The sequence below is a fragment of the Nuphar pumila genome, chromosome 6 (assembly GCF_984573655.1).
Source record: "Nuphar pumila chromosome 6, dmNupPumi1.hap1.1, whole genome shotgun sequence".
Classification (NCBI taxonomy): domain Eukaryota; kingdom Viridiplantae; phylum Streptophyta; class Magnoliopsida; order Nymphaeales; family Nymphaeaceae; genus Nuphar; species Nuphar pumila.
In genome coordinates, this window is record NC_143254.1 from 151811 (window position 1) to 171185 (window position 19375).

Genomic DNA, 19375 nt, shown 5'->3' on the forward strand with positions numbered 1-19375 from the left:
AAAAAAATATTTTGAGAAAATATGATGAATTTTGAAAGTGGATCCAGTGTGGATCCAGTGTTATTTTGTAAAAGATAAAAAATGCTAAGTTTTGTCCACACCCTGACTATGGCCATTGATATGGATCATCAACTTAGTATTTATTATTTTTTACGAAATGGTGCATATCCATTCGTGTTTCACCATAGTGGGAATTTGAGAAGTAAAGGCAAAAAGCATGAAAATAAACAATTTATAAGATTTACGATGCTCATTCATTCTATCTAAGACAGGAAATATAAATTTTCATTCAAGATCTAATTATTACAACAGGTAGAATCAAATTTACAACCCCAAACAATGATATCTTCCATATTTCTTGCAAAACAACCGGGTTAGTAATGAAAAGAAAAGGAAAATCATATATATATATATGGAAATCAAATAGTAAAAAGGGTCATATGTTAAGATATGTACGATATATATATATATAAAAAAAAGGATGAAAAATGGCATGTATACTTATATACATTCATGCCTATATATACACACGCATATATAAATATACACATATGTATATGTACATAAGTATATATATATATATATATTCATATGTATATATATATATATATATATATGTGTATCATATGTGATATACATCCAATGTAGATGGATAAGAATGCTGCGGTGTGTTAAGAAATGCGGCAGTGACATAGTGATGGAGCTGAACTATTGATGATGGAAACATGCAGGTAAGTAGAGGAGGAAGAACATAGGAAATGGGGTTCAGGGAATGAGGTAGTCATACAGCCAATTGATGCTGTGTAGGACAACTTGATGCTGCAACAAGTGCAGCTGGGGTTTATACAAGAAACAAAATGACATGGGGCATGGTTTATGCATAGGACAATGGTATGAACAGTATGTTTTGCAGAAGATCTGCATAAGATGAGATGTACATAAGAGGTGTAATGGCCACAGGTAGATCAAGGGTTTGTTGGGTGGTGGCAGGTGGTGTATTATAAACAGTGAAAAGTGGAGCAATGATGCAGGGATGATGTAAGAATGCTGGGGGGTTGTAGAAGCTAACTGGATGTGGCTACAGGAGTGACAGGTGGTGTGAGGGCTTTCAGTAGATTGAACATAATGATTGAACACAACGAAGGGTGTTTCAGAAATTCACAGCAGCAAATAGTAAAAAGATCTAACATCTATTTAACTTAATGCGAGAATACAATGAAACAGAAAGTGATTCAGTGGTCATAAAGGTATTGCCAAATATAACATGCTATTAACACCCTGCGAAAACTGATTCTTTTATCATCAACTTTACTCAAATCTTCTTATTCCCTTCCCATCATCTAAGCCATCCTAAACAAAAATTCCAAGTCTGACACGACCCCAAAAGAGAAAACAACCATAAAATTCAGCTTTAGTTGTGAATTTGAATTCAATTGAATAGCTCAAAGTCTTTACACAATGATCTCATTAGAGGAAAACGACAACAGAAAATGATCTTATGGGCTCTTGACAATAGAGGATGATCTTATGGGCTCTTGACATAATGAAGAGTATTGATTACTGAAGTCCCATGCTTTGTCAATCCAAGAAAGAGATTTGCATATATGGCACTTGTGGGAATTCATAAATCAATACGCTGTAAAACTTGGGGACAAACAATCTTAATGGGATGTACAAAAAAAAAAAAAAAAGGAAAACCAAAGACAGCAAGAATCCTACAAAATTTACACGAGGAAACCAACATATTCTTTCACCTAATTGTCTTTGGTCATCTCCTCACCATAGGCGGGCCTGATGAAAGATAGCCATGGAATTTCTTCAAGGGGTGAAACAAGATATATAAAAAAAAAAGTTGGGTCACCAGAAATCAGGCAGAAATCAGAATCCCAGACGCTTCAACGATAATGCCGAACGGAGCAAGCAACCTCCTGCGCCCATCCTTGTTGGGCCGATGTACCCTCTAAACTTATTTGCGTTTCAGGGTCATTAATTAACATGGTGCCAGAAGAAACATAGCAGAAAAAGCATGATTCTAATGTATCTACAGGTATATATACCTTAAAAGAGCATGCACATTACAACTAAATGCAATATATTCATAAAAAAAAGGAAAACAAGAGGTAAAGCATCGACCTGAGCGATTTGTCATACCTTTCCCAGACGCATTCAAGGTGATCTCAGCTAAGGTGCTTTGCCTTCCCACGTTTCAGGATTGCCCCTGTCGCATTATCTCCTTTCTTCTGGGAGGGAGGTCCCTCATCTGTGCTTCCAATGATTCTAATCATACAGTCTAGGCAACGATTCTGTCAGTAAAGTGATAAAGGGGAGGAGCTATCACTTATCCCTGTATCCCATTTACACTTCATTAGAACAAATACTGTATATCCGTAAGGCTTTGATATTCTAATCAGCCCAGAAACATGAGTGACAACCATAGCAGAGGCAATTATCTCACCTGAATTATAACTCCACGACAGGCCAATAGATGGTGACTTTAATGAAAGTAATACCTCTAAAGTCATAGCATGACACACGGCTGGGTACACTGATGTTTGAAATTTTGGCACAAATTGGGTTTCGGGAACTGGAGAATCTATCATTTTATAAAGTGATTAGAACCAACTGTAGGGTTTGTGCAAGAGTGCAAACAACTATGTGAATGTAGAAGACATATGAGGAGGAACACTCAACTATTCCAGATTTTTGGAATCATTACATTTACATCGAGTACTTGAAATGGAGGGACGCTGGATTTAATGAGGCTGGTGCCGGATGAAGAAGGGATCACTATAACCTAAAAAAAAAAGGATCCTAATATTATCATTCAGTGGATTTTGGGAAGAGAAGGGGATCTGACCCTGGTCACACAACGCAATGGACGACACAATGCAGGGGATCTAATATGAATAGAAGATAAAAATAATGTGAGGGATCGATAATGCAGATGAGAATTTACCCATACTGGATGATCGAACTGTAAACAAGCAATGCAGAAAGGAACAGAGGAAAACCAAAATAGATTATCAGAAATGGAAAAGATAAAAATAAATAAAAAAACCTGGAAATCACGTAAAAAATGAGTAAAATAGCAGAGAATGTTGGAGTGCTAAGGCTCCGTTGGTGTCGCACAGGGGTAGATCGACATCGCCACAGGCGATCCGACGCTACCTAATATGCTTCAATGGGGATAAATAAAAAAAAAACAGAAAGATTAGGAGAAGGGTACTTACTTGTAGTTGCAGGAGCTCTGGAGAAGGAGTTAATCTGATTCCTTCAAATGGAGCAGAAGAGATAATATGGCTTGCTTGGCTTGGCTGCGATGTTTTCTTCAGTCGATCAAAAAGTAACAAAAATAATAAGGAAAAACCGAGAGATGGAGAAGGGGAAGTGGGAAGGCAGAAGTTGTGTCGATTAGAGAAGTTAAAAGAAGGAAGGCCAAGGGTAGGGTGAAGGCGATTCAGAAGAGGAAATGCATATGAGAGGGTGAGAACGGATGAAGAAATTTTTGATCGAAGGTGGAGGGGTGAAACGCGGTCCAAGAGAGGGTCTCCTGCGAGTTCTTCTTAAAGAGAAGAAGAGGGTTCGGGAAGGGCCGAGCGGTTGTTAGAGATGGACGGAGGAGGATGATCGGGTGGATAATGGAGGGCGATTGAGGAAAATAGGTGGTTCTGCAAAAGGGGAGAGAGGTGAGAGTGAGAGGGGAAAGTGGCGAGAGTGAAAAAGAGGGGGGCGATTAGGGTTTGTTTTTGTGAAATTTTTTTGGTTTATTCCAAAAAGAGGCTCCCTAAAAGAAAATTTCATAAACATGGTTTAAAATTGATTTTTTTTAGCAAAATCGATTTTAAAAAGCTTAAACTTATTCATTTTTCTTGAAATTTTCCATTTTTTTGTATTTTTAAAAGAAATCCTAGAGTTTTACGAGAAACCAAAGGTCAAAACTAATTTTTGGTGTTTTTGCAAAAATATTTACAAAAGAGAATTTTTCTGAAAATTTTAAAGCCATTTTGAGAAAATTTCTTCAGAAATGGGTTTGGATCCGGTTTTTGAAGAAATATGGATTTAAAGTCCTAGATTCGGATCCAAAATTAATTTTGAATATACCAATGTGGAATTTAATTCAGAAAGACTGAAGAATGAGCTTTGAAACTGCTTTGATTTTCTCAGAAAATAGAGTCGGGGCAACAGGGTCATTTTTTTACAAAATTTTGAAAAATTTGGGGTGTTCACAGTTTCAAATCGGAACCATCCACTATACCCGACGACCTTTTTCCCCAAATGTGGTGCTTCATGATCGAAGCCTACATTACATAATTAGTGTCATTGAGTTTTATGGTCATGATGGTGATCTTATCATTGTCATCCATCTTTTACAAGGGTGCGAGAAAGAGAAATGATAGGTAGGAGAAGAAAAAGAAAGCAAAATATAGAAAGAGAATGAGTACAAACACAAATTTCGTAGCTAATCTTTCCACCAAGCGCTTTCCTTCTTCAAAGAGGATCACTTGAACCACGAACAAAAGAACGAATCACTCTTTGCAAGGAAGGCATGAAAAACAAGGTGAAAATTCTCCAAGATCTAAAATCTTCAAGGCTCTAATACCATGTAATGAAATGGTGATCTTTCACAAAAGCACAAAAACTCACAAAGGGTGTCTATTAGAGACATTGCAAACATAACCCATAAAAGAGTATAAATAAAAGAACACTCTAAAAATAATAATATTTTATTTCATACAGAAAATGCTCAAGAAGCATTGATACATTGTTAAAGAGGATCACCCCTATTTATACAAAATGGAAGAGAGAAGGAGAGCTCATTTAGAGCTCTCCCTTAGAGTCGTTAGACTTGGTCCAACGACTATAACCTAGTCAAGTCCTAGTTGGGACTTGACTAGTTTATTAAATCTAGTTCAAATTGAACTAGATAATAAAAAACAGAAAATAAAGAAAAAAATAAAAATATATATAATAATAATATAATATTATATATATATATATTACACTTTACATTTTAACAAAACCATCTTGAATGGCTCAAAGAGGCATATGATAGATTTATTTTTAATTTGAGCTTACAAACATTTTTTAATATAATCTAATTAGTAGAAACATGCTTTAAATGATGTACTCTTCATGTGTAGAAATAGTTCTAGGGTGATAAAAAATGAATGGCTCATATGGCACTAAAACTTGATGATTAGAAAATAGATTTTTTGGACAAATTGATTGGATCTAAAGCATGGTTTTTAGTAATAAACAATGATAAACACATATATCGTTTTAGATTAAGCAAAAAAAATACCTTTAACTGTTTTTCAAAGTGTTTAGGATGTTTAGGTGCTACTTGCTACTCTCTAATACACACATTCATCATTCATGTGTGCTGCCCTGCACATGTTAGGTCATTTGGGGGCTAGGAGATAGCTCTCCTCGTTCGCCTCTGTAATGAGGGAAAATTCCATCAAGGCACCAATCTTTTTCCCCTAAATCCAAAAATGGGCTTCAATTTTCTGAATTTCCTGATATGGGCCACAGGTTTCTTGAAAACTGCCAAGTAGGTACCTTAGGTTTCTTGGGTTTCTGAATTCCTGATATTGGTAATGGTAGGTCTCTGTTTGGCAATTTCCAGAAAACCTGAAACTCATCAAGAATTTCAGAAATGTGAGGCCTGTTTTTGGAAATAAGGGCAAAAGGTTGATCCCTAGATGAAAATTTTCCTATTATTTTCTTTGTCAGTCTTCATTCTCTCCATCTTATCCTTCTCTTTCCTTTATCTTCAAGTAACCCCTTTTCGTTCCCCCATTGATTTTCTTTTCTTTCCTCTTGTTTTCCATTCCTCTCATCATATATCTAGATATGAAATTGAAATTTCAAGTTTGAAATTGATATCAGGACCTTCATTGCTGATGCCAGCAACCATTGTGTTGATGTCAGATTTCTGATCTCTGTTCTATACTCAGCTAGTGTTCTATTTCTGCTACAACATCTGCTGTGATTTCTCTGCCAAAAGGAGTGATTCAGAAAGAAAGGAGAAAGAAGAAAAGTATTTGGGTTATCAATTGATGTTGTTGATGACCAGCAATGGAGAAACCGAATTCTTCATCTACATCAGCTCATGTGACTTCTCCAAACACTCCACATGCTGCTCATGTTCCTAATTCCACCCTTCTTCTTTCTCATATTGCTCATGTCCCTAATTTGAATCCTCTATTAAAATGTATTCTAAATATATATATATATATATATATATATATATAGATATATATATACATACACATATATATTATGTATATGGATCTATATATATATATATATTATATATATAATTTTTGTAATACCCTTTAAGGGTAAAACTGTCATTTCTATATTTTACGCATATTCTCCTTGGAATATGATTGTACTTTTTCTTTTTTTCTTTCTTTTTTATTTTCCTTTTCTTTTTTTCCTTTTTCTTTGCCTTGGGGGGCCCACATATAGACTTTGGGCCCCTCCAAGGTCTCCATTTGGGTATTATAAATAGGGGTCTTCCCCCTTTGTAACTTTTAAGCTTTTTAGCAAAAGCTCTCTCATTTCTTCAATAAAGATTGATATTTTTTATGCCTTTGTGCATTTGTGCTCTCTTGAATGTATTGTGCCTTTGTAAACATTTGTTCAAAGTGTTCTTATTGTGCCTTTGTGCATGTGTTTCTCATTAATAACTTTGTTCTTATGTATGTTGTCTCTTTGAATACATTTTCACATGGTATCACAGGTGGTCACCTCGAAAGTTGTGCCCACACTTCATTCTTGTGTTTTGGCGTGAAGAGCTTTTGCAATCCGCATCTAGTGAAGACATGCTACAACAAGCATAAAGAAAGACCCGTTGTGCTTTATTTATTAAAGGCTTCTCTTGTCTCTCATAAAAAGCTCCTCAAATGGCCGAAAAAGACTCAATTTTTCTCTTGGTTTCAAGATTAATGGGTCAAACTATCATGTTTGGGCCGGTAATATGGAAGCTTACATCAAGAGTAAGAGACTTTGGGGTTACATCTAAGGTACAATTTCAGAACCCGATCCAAAAATTACTATAGTTGAAAAAGGAGATATAAAGGTTCTTGATGGAGAAGAGAGAGCAAAAGCATTTGAAGAGTATAACAAAAAGCATGAAGAATGGGAGATGAAAAACTACAAGATTCTCTCATGATTTTTTTCTTCGGTTGAGACTAGAATTAATGCAAATATCTTGAAATTTAAGAAGACGTCTCAAGTATGAGAATATCTTGAGAGGATGTATACCTCAAGGGATTTGTCCCATAAATATTATCTTCAAAAAAGAGCTTTGACCCTTCAAGAAGGCGAATTGACTATTGGAGAGTATTTCGCGGAACTATCCTCTATTTGGGATGAACTTGCTATGCTTGAACCAAAATGGAGTGGAGAAGCTATTGAGTTTCGACACAAGCAATTGGAAGAAGATCGGTTTTAAAATTTTTTGAATGGGCTTAGACCCGAATTTGAACAAATAAGATCTTTCCTTCTATCTTGTTTCACTTCTCCACCACTTGAAGATGTTCTTACCAAGCTAAGTGGAGAAGAAACTCGTATAAGATTGAGCAAAATCAATCCAAGTGTTCTTGTGATGCCCTTAAACAAAGGAAAAAATGAAGGAATATATGTCGTTTCTAGGCTGGGGAATAACTTGAAAACATACAAACCCCCTCATTTTAAAAATCAAAATCAAGGAGCGAGAGAAAATAGTGGCCAAAATAGAAGAAAAGATTATAGCAAAACTATATATCATTTTTGCAAAGAACCGGGACACATTAAACCGGTGTGTCCAAAATGGAAGAAGATGGTGACTATGGCTACATTTCAACCACATATGGAAGAAGGTTCATTTGCTTCCACTAATGGAGCTCTATCTCTGAGTCAAATCGTGGAAGCGCTTCAACCTCTTCTCAAAGGAGCAATTTTCGGGGCCGCCATGTCAACCTTCTCTCCTCTCGATAAGACTTCTTGTCTTTTAGATTCGGGTGCTTTCTTTGATATGACTCCAAATATTTTCTCTCTTTCCGAATATTCAAAAAATGTATCTCCATCTTTTGTTTCAACCGCGGATGTCACTTCTCTTGAAGTCAAAGGAATTGAAAATTTTGAAAATCAAAGATTTTTTATTCCTAAAATTAGATTTATACCAAAACTTAATTTAAATTTGCTTTCAGTCTCAACTCTTGGACCATGGTTGTGATATAAAATTTTCATCTAACAAATGTTGGATACAGGATCGCCGGTCCGGGGAGTTGATTGGGGAAGACTCTAGGAAGGGAGATCTATACTACGTGAATTTTCTTCAAATACTAAAGAACTCTTTTTGTAATATTGCCCAACATAAAGATATAAATGTTTGACACAAAAGACTTGGGCATTCCAACGTCATCAAGCTTTCTTATTTACATTTTGTTAAAGATCTTTGTAAAAGTGATTTCACTTGAGATGATTGTATTCTTGGGAAAATGAGAAGCTTGCTTTTTAAATGAAGATCCATATTTACAACCAAACCATTTGAACTTTTTCATTCGGATGTATTGGGACCGACACCCCTTATATCAAAAAGAGGGTTTGCATATTATGTTATTTTTGTTGATGATTACTCTAGATATTGTTGGATATACTTTCTTAAACATAAACATGAGGTTTTTTCATCATTTAAAACATATCACATGATGATTAAGAACCAATTTAATGGAAACTTAAAGATTCTTAAAACAGACTTCGGAGGTGAGTACCTCTCAAATGAGTTAAAAAATTATCTTGAAAATTACATAATTGTTCATCAAAAGTTTTGTCCTAAAACACCTCAGCAAAATAATTTAGCCGAAAGAAAACATAGACATATTATTAAAACCAGTGTTGTGAGAGGCGTACGCCTCAGTACCTGAAGCGTACACCTCAGAGGCGAGGCGCAGGCTCAAGGTACTGAGGCGCATACTCAATACCTGAAGCATACTGAAATGTAAGGTTAGTTCAGACTTCAGAGTGGTGGCTTAATGAAGGTTTTTTTTGTAGTTGGGTCACGTGCGACATTGTGCAATCAAAGGCTTATTTGATCATTATGCCCCTGAGAATAGGAAAATGTCGTTGTCGTCCATACCTTGCTTGTGAGTACAGGTGAGAGGGTGGTGCAGTGTTAAAAAGGAGAGGTTTGTGGTTTGAGAACCTGTCGACCGTCCATCTTAGAGTTGGTAAGATGGACGGCTAGGGTGCACTCGCTCATGCATTGTGGGGGTGCTGGGGGTCGGCTATCCTAGAGCTTGGAGGGAGGTGGGTTCTTGGTGGGCTTTGATGGGTCGAGCCTAGTTTCTGCTCAGCTCAGCCTGTTTGCTTGTAAATTTAGCTTAACCTGTCGATTTTGACGTCACCTCCCTGTCCGGCCCCGATCAGTTAATGGCAGATGCAGAGATCAGTGATGAATCTGATGATGGCAAGATTCAATATGGACTCGAGTTCGGTCTTGATGCAAACAGATCCGGTTAGATAAACGGTTCAGCTTCATAAGCCCAAAATTTAAAACATTACTTTTATATTTAATATGATTTTAATGCCTTTTAATAGTGTTCCACTAAAAATGTAAGTTTATCTATCAAATATCAAAAATAAGTTTTATTAATTAAAAATGAAAAATCAGTGTCCTCTTACTGCTTATCTTGCCTTTCTTTAAACATCTTTATTTTATTTTCTTATGATTTTGTACTAAAATAACTAAAAGCAAATTAGTGGTTCTTATTTAAAATTTTTATTATTTTATTAATATTATATATTTTATTATTTTGATCATGAAGCTTACGCTTCAACGCCTCGAGGCTTACGCCTCGCTTCATAACATGCTCAACGCCTCGCTTCGCCTCATCACATTTAACAACCTTGATTAAAACCACTAGAACCTTATTTCTCAAAACATTCCAAAAAGATTTTGGGCCGAGGCAGCCCTTGCATCCGTTTATCTTATAAATCCTCTTCCATCCAAAAATTTAAATAAAATTTCACCTTTTGAAATATTATATAAAAAATAACCCGACTACAATAGATTGAGAATTTTTGGATGCAAATGTTTTGTTCTTATGGATAAAAATGACAAACTCTCACCAAAAGTCATTCCTTGTGCATTTCTTGGATATTTCGAAACTCAAAAAGGGTTTCGATGTTATGATATTAAGAATGACAAATTATATGTGTCTAAAAATGTAACCTTTTTGTAAAACATTAGTGGTTTTGAAAAATGTGAACCTCACGAAGAGAATGTCGACTATTCCTTCTTGTTTGAATTATTGTCTACAGATGATGATGTTTCTAGTAATGATGGATTCACATATAATGATCTTAGTGATAATAAAGTAGAAGAAAATAACAACTCTTCTCATCAATCTACCGATCATCATATTGAAGAAAGAACATCTAGTGATTCTATCACTTATACCCATAGAGATAAAAGCATTTTTAGAAGTGCAATTGAAAAATATAGTGAACCTAGTGAATCTACCTCTTCACATGAGATAAATCCTCGAAGAACCGAAAGGACTAGAAAAGTTCCTTCTAGGTTTATATCCTATGATTCATTTTCACCTAGATATAGAGCTTGTCTTATCGCCATTCACTCGTATGTGGAGCCTAAAAACTTTGAAGAAGCCAAGAAGAGTGTTGAATGGATAGAAGCTATGGATAGTGAACTTAGAGCTCTTAGGAAAGCTAAGACATAGGATTTCAAAATCTTTCTAGTGGTAAGAAAACTATAGGGTGTAGATGGGTTTTCAAAATCAAAACTAAGAGTGATGGATCTCTTGAAAGATATAAAGCACACTTAGTTGTCAAATGGTATAGTCAAGAATATGGAATAGACTATGTTGAGACATTTGCCCCCGTTGCGCGTATGGTTAAAGTTAAATGTTTTATTACTATTTTTCAATTAAAAAATGAAACATTTATCAAATAGATGTCAAAAATGCTTTTTTGAATGGTGATCTTAATGAAGAAGTGTATATGGATGCTCTTCTAGGTATGAAGATCCCTAAAGATAAAGTGCTTCGCCTACGAAAAACTCTTTATGGTTTAAAACAAGCTCCCGAGGCTTGATATGATCGATTTACCAGCATAATGGTAGAAAATGGTTTTGTCTCATGCTACACTGACATTGCTTTATTTGTCAAGAAATCTAAAACAGGTATTGTACTTTTGTTATTATAAGTTGATTACAGGTGATGATGCAGTAGGAATCAAGAGCATCAAGTCTACTCTAACGGAAAAATTTGAAATGTCAGACTTAGGTTTTCTAACATATTTTCTGGGCATTGAAGTTGACTATTCTCACATGGGTTATTTTTTGTCCCAAACTAAGCTTGCTTATGAGGTTATTGATAGGTCAGGTATTTTAGATGACAAAACTTGTGAAACTCTTGAAGTGGTAGGGACAAAGATGAAGATTGATAATGGGATTCTTTTAGAAAATCCTACTCCTTACAAACAACTAGTTGGTTCATTGATGGTATCTTAGCATCACCAGACTAGATATCTCTCATGCAGTGCATGTTGCAAGCCAATTTCAACATGTACCTACATCAGTTCATATGTGTTGTTCTTCAGATTATCGGATATGTGAAAGGGTCCATAAATAAGGGAGTATTTTTATCTTATCTTCTGAGTTAAATTTAATTGCCTATACTGATTCTGATTGGGGAGGTGACTCAAATAACTGTCACTCCACCACTGATTTTTGTATTTTTTTAGGTGAATCTTTGGTTTCATGAAGATGTAACAAACAACAGAAGGTGTTCATATCTTCTACGGAGGCCGAGTACCGAGCAATGACAACTACAACCATGAAAATTGTTTGTATTCGGCAGTTGTTGGACGATATGGGAGTTCATGTTCAAGGGCCTACTAAGTTATGCTGTGACAACAAAAGTGCAATATATATTGCAAAGAATCACACTTTTCATGACCGCACGAAGCATATTGAGATGGACTCCCACTATGTTAGAGGAAAATATCTAAATAATGTCATTGATCTACTTATGTGACATCAGAATACCAACTAACAGACTTTTTCACTAAGGCGGTTTGTTCCCCTAGATTCAATTTTCTTTTTAGCAAACTTTCGGTCATCACACCGTAAGTTTGAGAGGGGATGTTAAAATGTATTATATATATTATATAATTTTTGTAATACCCTTTAAGGGTAAAACTGTCATTTCTACATTTTACGCATATTTTCCTTGGAATATGATTGCACTTTTTATTTTTTATTCTTTCTTTTCTTTTATTTTTTTCCTTCTTTCTAGCCTTAGGGGGGCCACATACCCCTCCAACAGTCATAATTGTGACCGTTGGAGGGGCTCTAACGTCTATATGGAGCCCCTCCAAGGTCTCCATTTGGGTATTATAAATAGGGGTCTTCCCCAGAGTTACCAATTGAGGAAGCGGGAGCGGGAAGCGAGGCACTTTCAAAATTTTAGGAAGCGGGAAGCATGAGATGACTTAGAAGAAAATTACGAACCGTCTCGGAAGCGAACCGGAAGCGAGGGGGAAGCGAAAAAAATAAAACTACAAAAAAAAATGAAAAAGGGGGAAGCGAGGGGAAAGTGAGGGGTAGGCGCTTCCGGTAACTCTGGTCTTCCCCCTTTGTAACTTTTAAGCTTTTAAGCTTTTTAGCAAAAGCTCTCTCATTTCTTCAATAAAGATTCATATTTTTTATGCCTTTGTGCATTTGTGCTCTCTTGAATGTATTGTGCCGTTGTGCACATTTGTTCAAAGTGTTCTTATTGTGCCTTTGTGCACATATTTCTCGTTAAGAACTTAGTGTTCTTATGTATGTTGTCTCTTTGAAGACATTTTCACATCCTCTTCCTTCTCATATGGCTTTCTAAATAACTTGTCCCAAAGTCCATATCAAGTTGAATTATTAAATTATTTCAGTTGATGGGTCACATAAATGGTAATGGCAAGGCCCCACCTAGGTTGAAGAAGTAAAAGTGATGGAACAAAGGAGGTGATTATGGCTCTCAATCTGGCATGTGAAGAACAATTATTTCGTGATCAAGGGCAGATTGGATGAATAAATTCTACATCGCCAAAGGGCATATTATCTCAGGTGGTTGGGCTCCCTCTATGCTTTGATTTATGGAATGCCTTGCATAAATCATATGCTCAAGTTCCTGTGGCAAATGTCATGCAGTTGTTGAATTACAAGGAGAATAAATCCATTTTAGACTACATGGGTTATCTTAGGAAAATTTACGACTAGCTAGATAATGTTGCTGCATGGATTGGGGTAGTGGGAAGCTTCCATAAAAAACTTCTAAAGGAGAGAGCTCCACAACCTCTTACTACTTTCTCTCGTCAAACATTTTATTTAAAATTCAAGCTGGGACTGATCACTTAGTGAAGAGAGATCAAAAGGAAACGGGTGGAGGTTAAGAATGGAATGCCAGATGAGCGTTTCATGCCTTAATTATAATGAAATTTTCACTCTTATAGTCATTGCTAGCCTAAGCCAAAGGGTGTGCGAGTAACCCATTATAGGGAGCTTCGTCCATTCCAATGGTGGAGTCAAAAGTTCTCTTAGTCCACAGTGGTCTTCTATGCTCCAATCTCTTCAGCAGTTAGAACTTGCTTTTTGATCGACGAGTGATTGATGGAGTTACGAGTGGGGTTGGTGTTGCAAGTTTCTTTTGGCATACAACAACAACAACAACAACAACAACTACGCCTTCATCCCAAAACAATTGGGGTCAGCGATATGAACCAAAAAAGAAATTCATTTTGGGTCTTCCACATGAATCCTTTTCCTCCAATCATTTCTATCCAACGCCATGTCCTCGGTGAGGTTCAAAGCATTCATATCCTTTCCTATCATCTCCATCCAAGTCTTCCTAGGCCTACCCCGACCTCTTTTAACTAATATATTTTCCCATTTCTCCAACCTTCTAACTGGAGCATCATTAGGCCTTCGCCGAATATGTCCAAACCACCGTAAACGATTCTCTCGCATCTTATTTTCAATGGGTGCAACACCTACCTTCTTACGTATCTCTTCGTTCCGAATCTTATCTTTTATTGTATTTCCACACATCCATCTAAGCATCCGCATCTCAGCTACACTCATTTTTTGAATATGATGTCTCTTGGCAGCCCAACATTCCGTACCATAAAGTAAAGCGGGTCTAATAGTCGTCCTATAAAACTTTCCCTTCAACCGCAATGGCATTCTACGATCGCACAGCACTCCAGTAGCACTTTTCCATTTCATCCACCCAACCTTTATCCTATGATTTACATCTCCATCAATTTCTCCATACTTTTGAATGATGGATCCCAAATATTTGAAATAATCATTCACCGGTATATCTTGCTCACCAAGCTTCACTACACTCCCATCACTACTTCGTTGCTTACTAAACCGACATTCCATATATTCAGTCTTACTCTTACTCAACTTAAAACCTCTAGCTTCCAATGTCTGTCTCCATAATTCTAACTTAGCATTAACCCCAGCTCTAGACTCATCAATCAAAACAATATCATCAGCAAACAACATACACCACGGTACATTTTCTTGAATTGATCTCGTAAGCTCATCCATCACTATCGCAAATAGGAAAGGGCTTAAAGCATATCCTTGATGTAACCCAACCGTTATCGGAAAATTGGTTGTCACCCCTCCACAAGTGCGGACATTGGTTACTACTCCTTCATACATATCTTTAATTATACTAATGTACTTGAGAGAAACACCTTTCTTCATCATTGTCCACCAGAGAACGTCCCTAGGTACTCTATCGTATGCCTTCTCTAAATCAATAAAAACCATATGCAAATCTTTGTTCCTCTCTCTATATCTTTCAATAAGTTGTCTAAGAAGATGTATAGCTTCCATAGTTGATCTTCCAGGCATAAAACCAAATTGATTCTCCGATATCATGACAACCTTCCTCAACCTAGACTCAATCACCCTCTCTCAAAGTTTCATAGTATGACTCATGAGTTTTATACCACGATAGTTTGTGCAATCTTGTATATCACCCTTATTCTTATATAAAGGCACCAAAGTACTCTTCCTCCACTCATTAGGCATCTTATTTGTTCGCCAAATCAAGTTAAAAAGATTTGTCAACCATTCTAAACCTTTCTCTCCCAAGCATTTCCAAGCCTCGATAGGTATACCATCTGGGCCAACTGCCCTTCTTGATTTCATTTTCTTCAAAGCCTCTGCAATTTCTTTCTTTTGAATCTTGCGCATGAAGTCACGATTTATCTCATGAAAAGGAATGGAGAAGTCTCCAAGATCTTGAGCATGACTATCATTAAATAGCTTATCAAAATAATCTTTCCATCTCTCCTTAATCTCCTCATCTTTGACTAAAACCCTTTGCGTTTCATCTTTGATACATCTAACCATACCCAAATCCTTCGATTTCCTATCTCTCATCTTTGCAAGCCTATAAATATCCTTCTCGCCTTCTTTGGTATCCAACTTGTCATAAACCTCCTTATATACCTTAGCCCTCGCGTTTCGAACAACTTTTTTAGCTTCCTTCTTTGCTATCATATACTTCTCCAAATTCTCATTATCACGACTCTTACTTAGATTTCTATAACACTCTCTTTTAACCTTAATAGCTAATTTGACATCCTCGTTCCACCATGATGTATCCTTACCTAGTGGTGCACCGCCTTTAGACTCACCCAATACCTCCTTAGCTACTTTTCTCATACCACCCGCTATCTTATTCCACATTGATTCTGAATCCTCCTCGAGACACCAATCAACTTCCTTAACTACCTGCTCTTCAAACATTCATTGTTTAGCTCCTTTCAGTGCCCACCACTTAATTCTAGGATCTATCCTATGTCTATCCCTTTTGCGGCATTGTCTAATTCTAAGATCTAAAATTAAGACTCTATGTTGTGTAGCTACACTTTCTCCTGGTATAACCTTACAATCGATGCAACAACCCCTATCTCTCTTTCTAAGTAGGAAAAAATCTATCTGACTCGTATTAACCCCACTTTTAAATGTTACTAGGTGAGACTCCCTCTTCCTAAACCAAGTGTTTGCTAAGATCATATCATAGGATAAACAAAAATCTAAAATCCTTTCTCCACTTTCATTTCTTTCTCCTATACCATAGCCTCCATGGATATTCTCAAATCCATCCCTACTAATGCCTACATGTCCATTAAGGTCACCGCCGATGAAAAGCTTTTCTCCATAAGATGTCTCTTGTACTACTCCATCTAAATCTTCCCAAAATTGATGCTTAATGGAATCATCTAAACCTACTTGAGGTGCATAAACACTAATAATATTAATAATATCCGTACCTAATACTAATTTAATAAGTAAAATTCTATCACCCTTCCTACGGACCTCAACTACATTATCTATAAACTGACGACTCATAACAATCCCTACTCCATTCCTATTCCTATTTATTCCTGTATACCAAATCTTATATCCCCAAGGTTCTATCACTTTAGCTTTCTCACCTACCCATTTGGTCTCTTGAAGACATAAAATATCAATCTTTCTCCTACACATAACATATACTAACTCTACCAACTTACCTGTTAAAGACCCTATGTTCCAAGTGGCTAACCTAATTTTATGGTCTTGGACTAACTTCTTTACCCCCACCCGTCCAACAAAGCGAGGGAACCCTTGCCTATTTGACACCACACCCGGGCGCCGGTGTGACGCGTCGCTTCTGGGCGACGACCTAGCAACCCTTGCACATTTATCACTGCCTCCGGGCCTAGAGAGTACAGCGCGTCGCTCAGTAGGGAACGCCCCAACGAAATTCTCATATTGGTTCATTTTCATAGGATATGACAAAGTTTTTATGCTGGCTGTCACAGGCCTACCGCAACCCTCCTCCTTTATTCGGGCTTGGGACCGGCAGTGTATAACTACACAGGCAAGTTTCTTTTGGCATAAGGGATTAAATATATGGGGGGGGGATTTCTTCTTATCTCTTGTATTTAGCTTGTGTATCAATAGTCCTACTATTTTTTTATTACTATTTTTTCTAATCTAAATACTATTTATGATGTAGTTTTCACCCTTGATTGCTGTTTTGTGCAGAATCAGTTATCATTGGAAAAGATTGAGACTAGGCATAGGCGAGGCCATCTTTATTTTCTTGATCAGTTGGACCAGGGTTTTGGAGGTATAGATAGGCATAGTGTCGGTGCTAAAGTTTTAGAGTCATCTATCTTGTGTCACCAACGGTTGGGTCATGTGTCTAGCTCTAGGTTGCAATTTTTGTTATCTTTTAGCTAATAGTTGTATATAGAGAGTGTTAGTTGTATATAGAGTGTGTTTGGTGAGGTTAAGTCTTGCGAGTTGTAGGTTATCCAAGGGTCATGCTCTCTCATTTAGCCTTAAAGAGGTTAAGTTTGCTTATCCTTTTGATCTTATTCATTTGATGTTTGGGATCCATCCCTTGTGATGTCAAAATGAGGGTCCATGTAGTTTGTGGCTGTTAAAATACATGTACTCACATATATATATATATATATATATATGTGTGTGTGTGTGAAGTACCCGATAGGGGTATTTTTGTCATTTCACATAGTTATTTTAGAAACAACTATTTTTATTAAATAGGACATTTTTCTATTTTATTTTTTATCTTTTTTTTTAAATGCTTTTTATTTGAAGCATTGGGGGTCCCACATATAATTGTTGGGACCCCCAACAGTCATAAATATGACCATTGGGGGCTCCCAACAACAATATGTGGGAGCCCCTAATGGCTCCCTTTTTGCTCTTCTTTTTTTGTATAAATAGGGGATTCCCCCTCTTGTATTCTTAAGCTTTTGAGCTCCTCTACAATAAAGATTTCATATTTTTTTGTGTGTAGCCTTTTTAAAAGGCCTTTTGTATTGTCCTATAGTGGACTTCTCTTATCTCTCTCTTGTGCCTTAGTGCTTGTCCATTGTTGGACATTGTGAATGCATTAGCATTCTTGTTTTACATTTTCGCATACTTCATTATATAGTATCAGAGCCATACGATTATTGAAAGGTAAAATCGTGACATTCCTCTCTATTCTTTGTTGGTGCAATGAAATAAAAATTGACCTATCCTTCAAGTTCAATGGCAAGAACATCATGATGTGGGCATCCGCAATAGAGAATAATGTCAAAGGAAAGAAACTTTGGAGTTATGTAATGGGTTCTATTCCAGAACCCCAACTAAAGATCACCAAGATCGAAGGAGGTCAAGAAAAGGCTCTTGAGGGAGATGCTCGCCTCAAAGCAATTGAAGAACATCAAAGAAAGGTGGAGGGTTGGGAAAGCAATCATGCAAAAATTCTTACATGGTTTATGAATGACGTTGAACTCAAGGTATGTGCGAATATAGCTAAATTTCACCGAGCCAATGAGGCTTGGTTCTTTATGAAGGGTATGCATACCCAAAAAGATCTTGCAAGAGTCTACTTTTTACAAGAAAAGGTGAGAACCATTAAGCAAGGGGATTTGAGCATTCAAGATTATTATAGTGCTCTAAATCCTTTATGGGATGAGTTGACTCTTTTGGAGCCTAACTGGGTGGCTATGGAGGATGTTGAACTTAGACAAAAACAAATGGAACATGAAAGATTGTTTTAATTTTTATTTGGGCTTCGTCCCAAATTTGAATAAGTAAGATCTTCACTCCTTCATAGATTCACTCTTCCTCCTTTGGAAGATGCCATTGCCGAAATTACTTGAGAAGAAACTCGGCTTGGCATGAGTAAGAATGTAGATGAAGTCCTTGCCGCGTCTAAACCCGACAACAATGTCAAAACATACAAACCACAACATTTTGGAAAACAAGAAAACTATAATGAAGGTAGAAAGATGATTGTATGTCATCGTTGCTATGAGCCGGGTCATATTAAACCCGCTTGCCCAAAATTAAGTGAAACTTTCAAGCCTAAGGTGGCTTCCGTTGAAGAATCCACCACCAAAAAGGAAGATAAAGGCAAGAGCGGGGATCTCAAAGAAACTCTTGGACAAATATCCATGGCTCTTCAACAAATACTCAAGGCTACCTCCTCTATATCGGGTGCCGCCATTGCCTCTACATCACCACCTTGTACGTATTCTTGGATTCTAGATTCTGAAGTATCTTTTCATATGACACCTCATGAAAATGCTTTAATCGATATATGCACCAATTCAAAAATATCTTGTGTCTCTACGTCCGATGGTACTTTTCTAAAAATAAAAGGTATAAGAACACTAGATTCTAATTTTTTTCAAAACTTTTTCGTTCCAAAAGTAAGAGTGGTTCCAAAATTAAACCTAAATCTTTTTTCGGTTTCCCAAATTGTCGATCATGGATGTGAAATATCTT

At 36.6% G+C, this 19375-nt stretch overlaps 1 protein-coding gene across 2 annotated transcripts in view; it reads left to right on the plus strand.

The window, feature by feature from the left end:
* LOC149833576 (O-glucosyltransferase rumi-like protein (DUF821)) overlaps window positions 1-19375 on the plus strand; it is a 110750-nt gene that overhangs the window by 25957 nt on the left and 65418 nt on the right. The gene's annotated exons all lie outside the window — the stretch shown is intronic.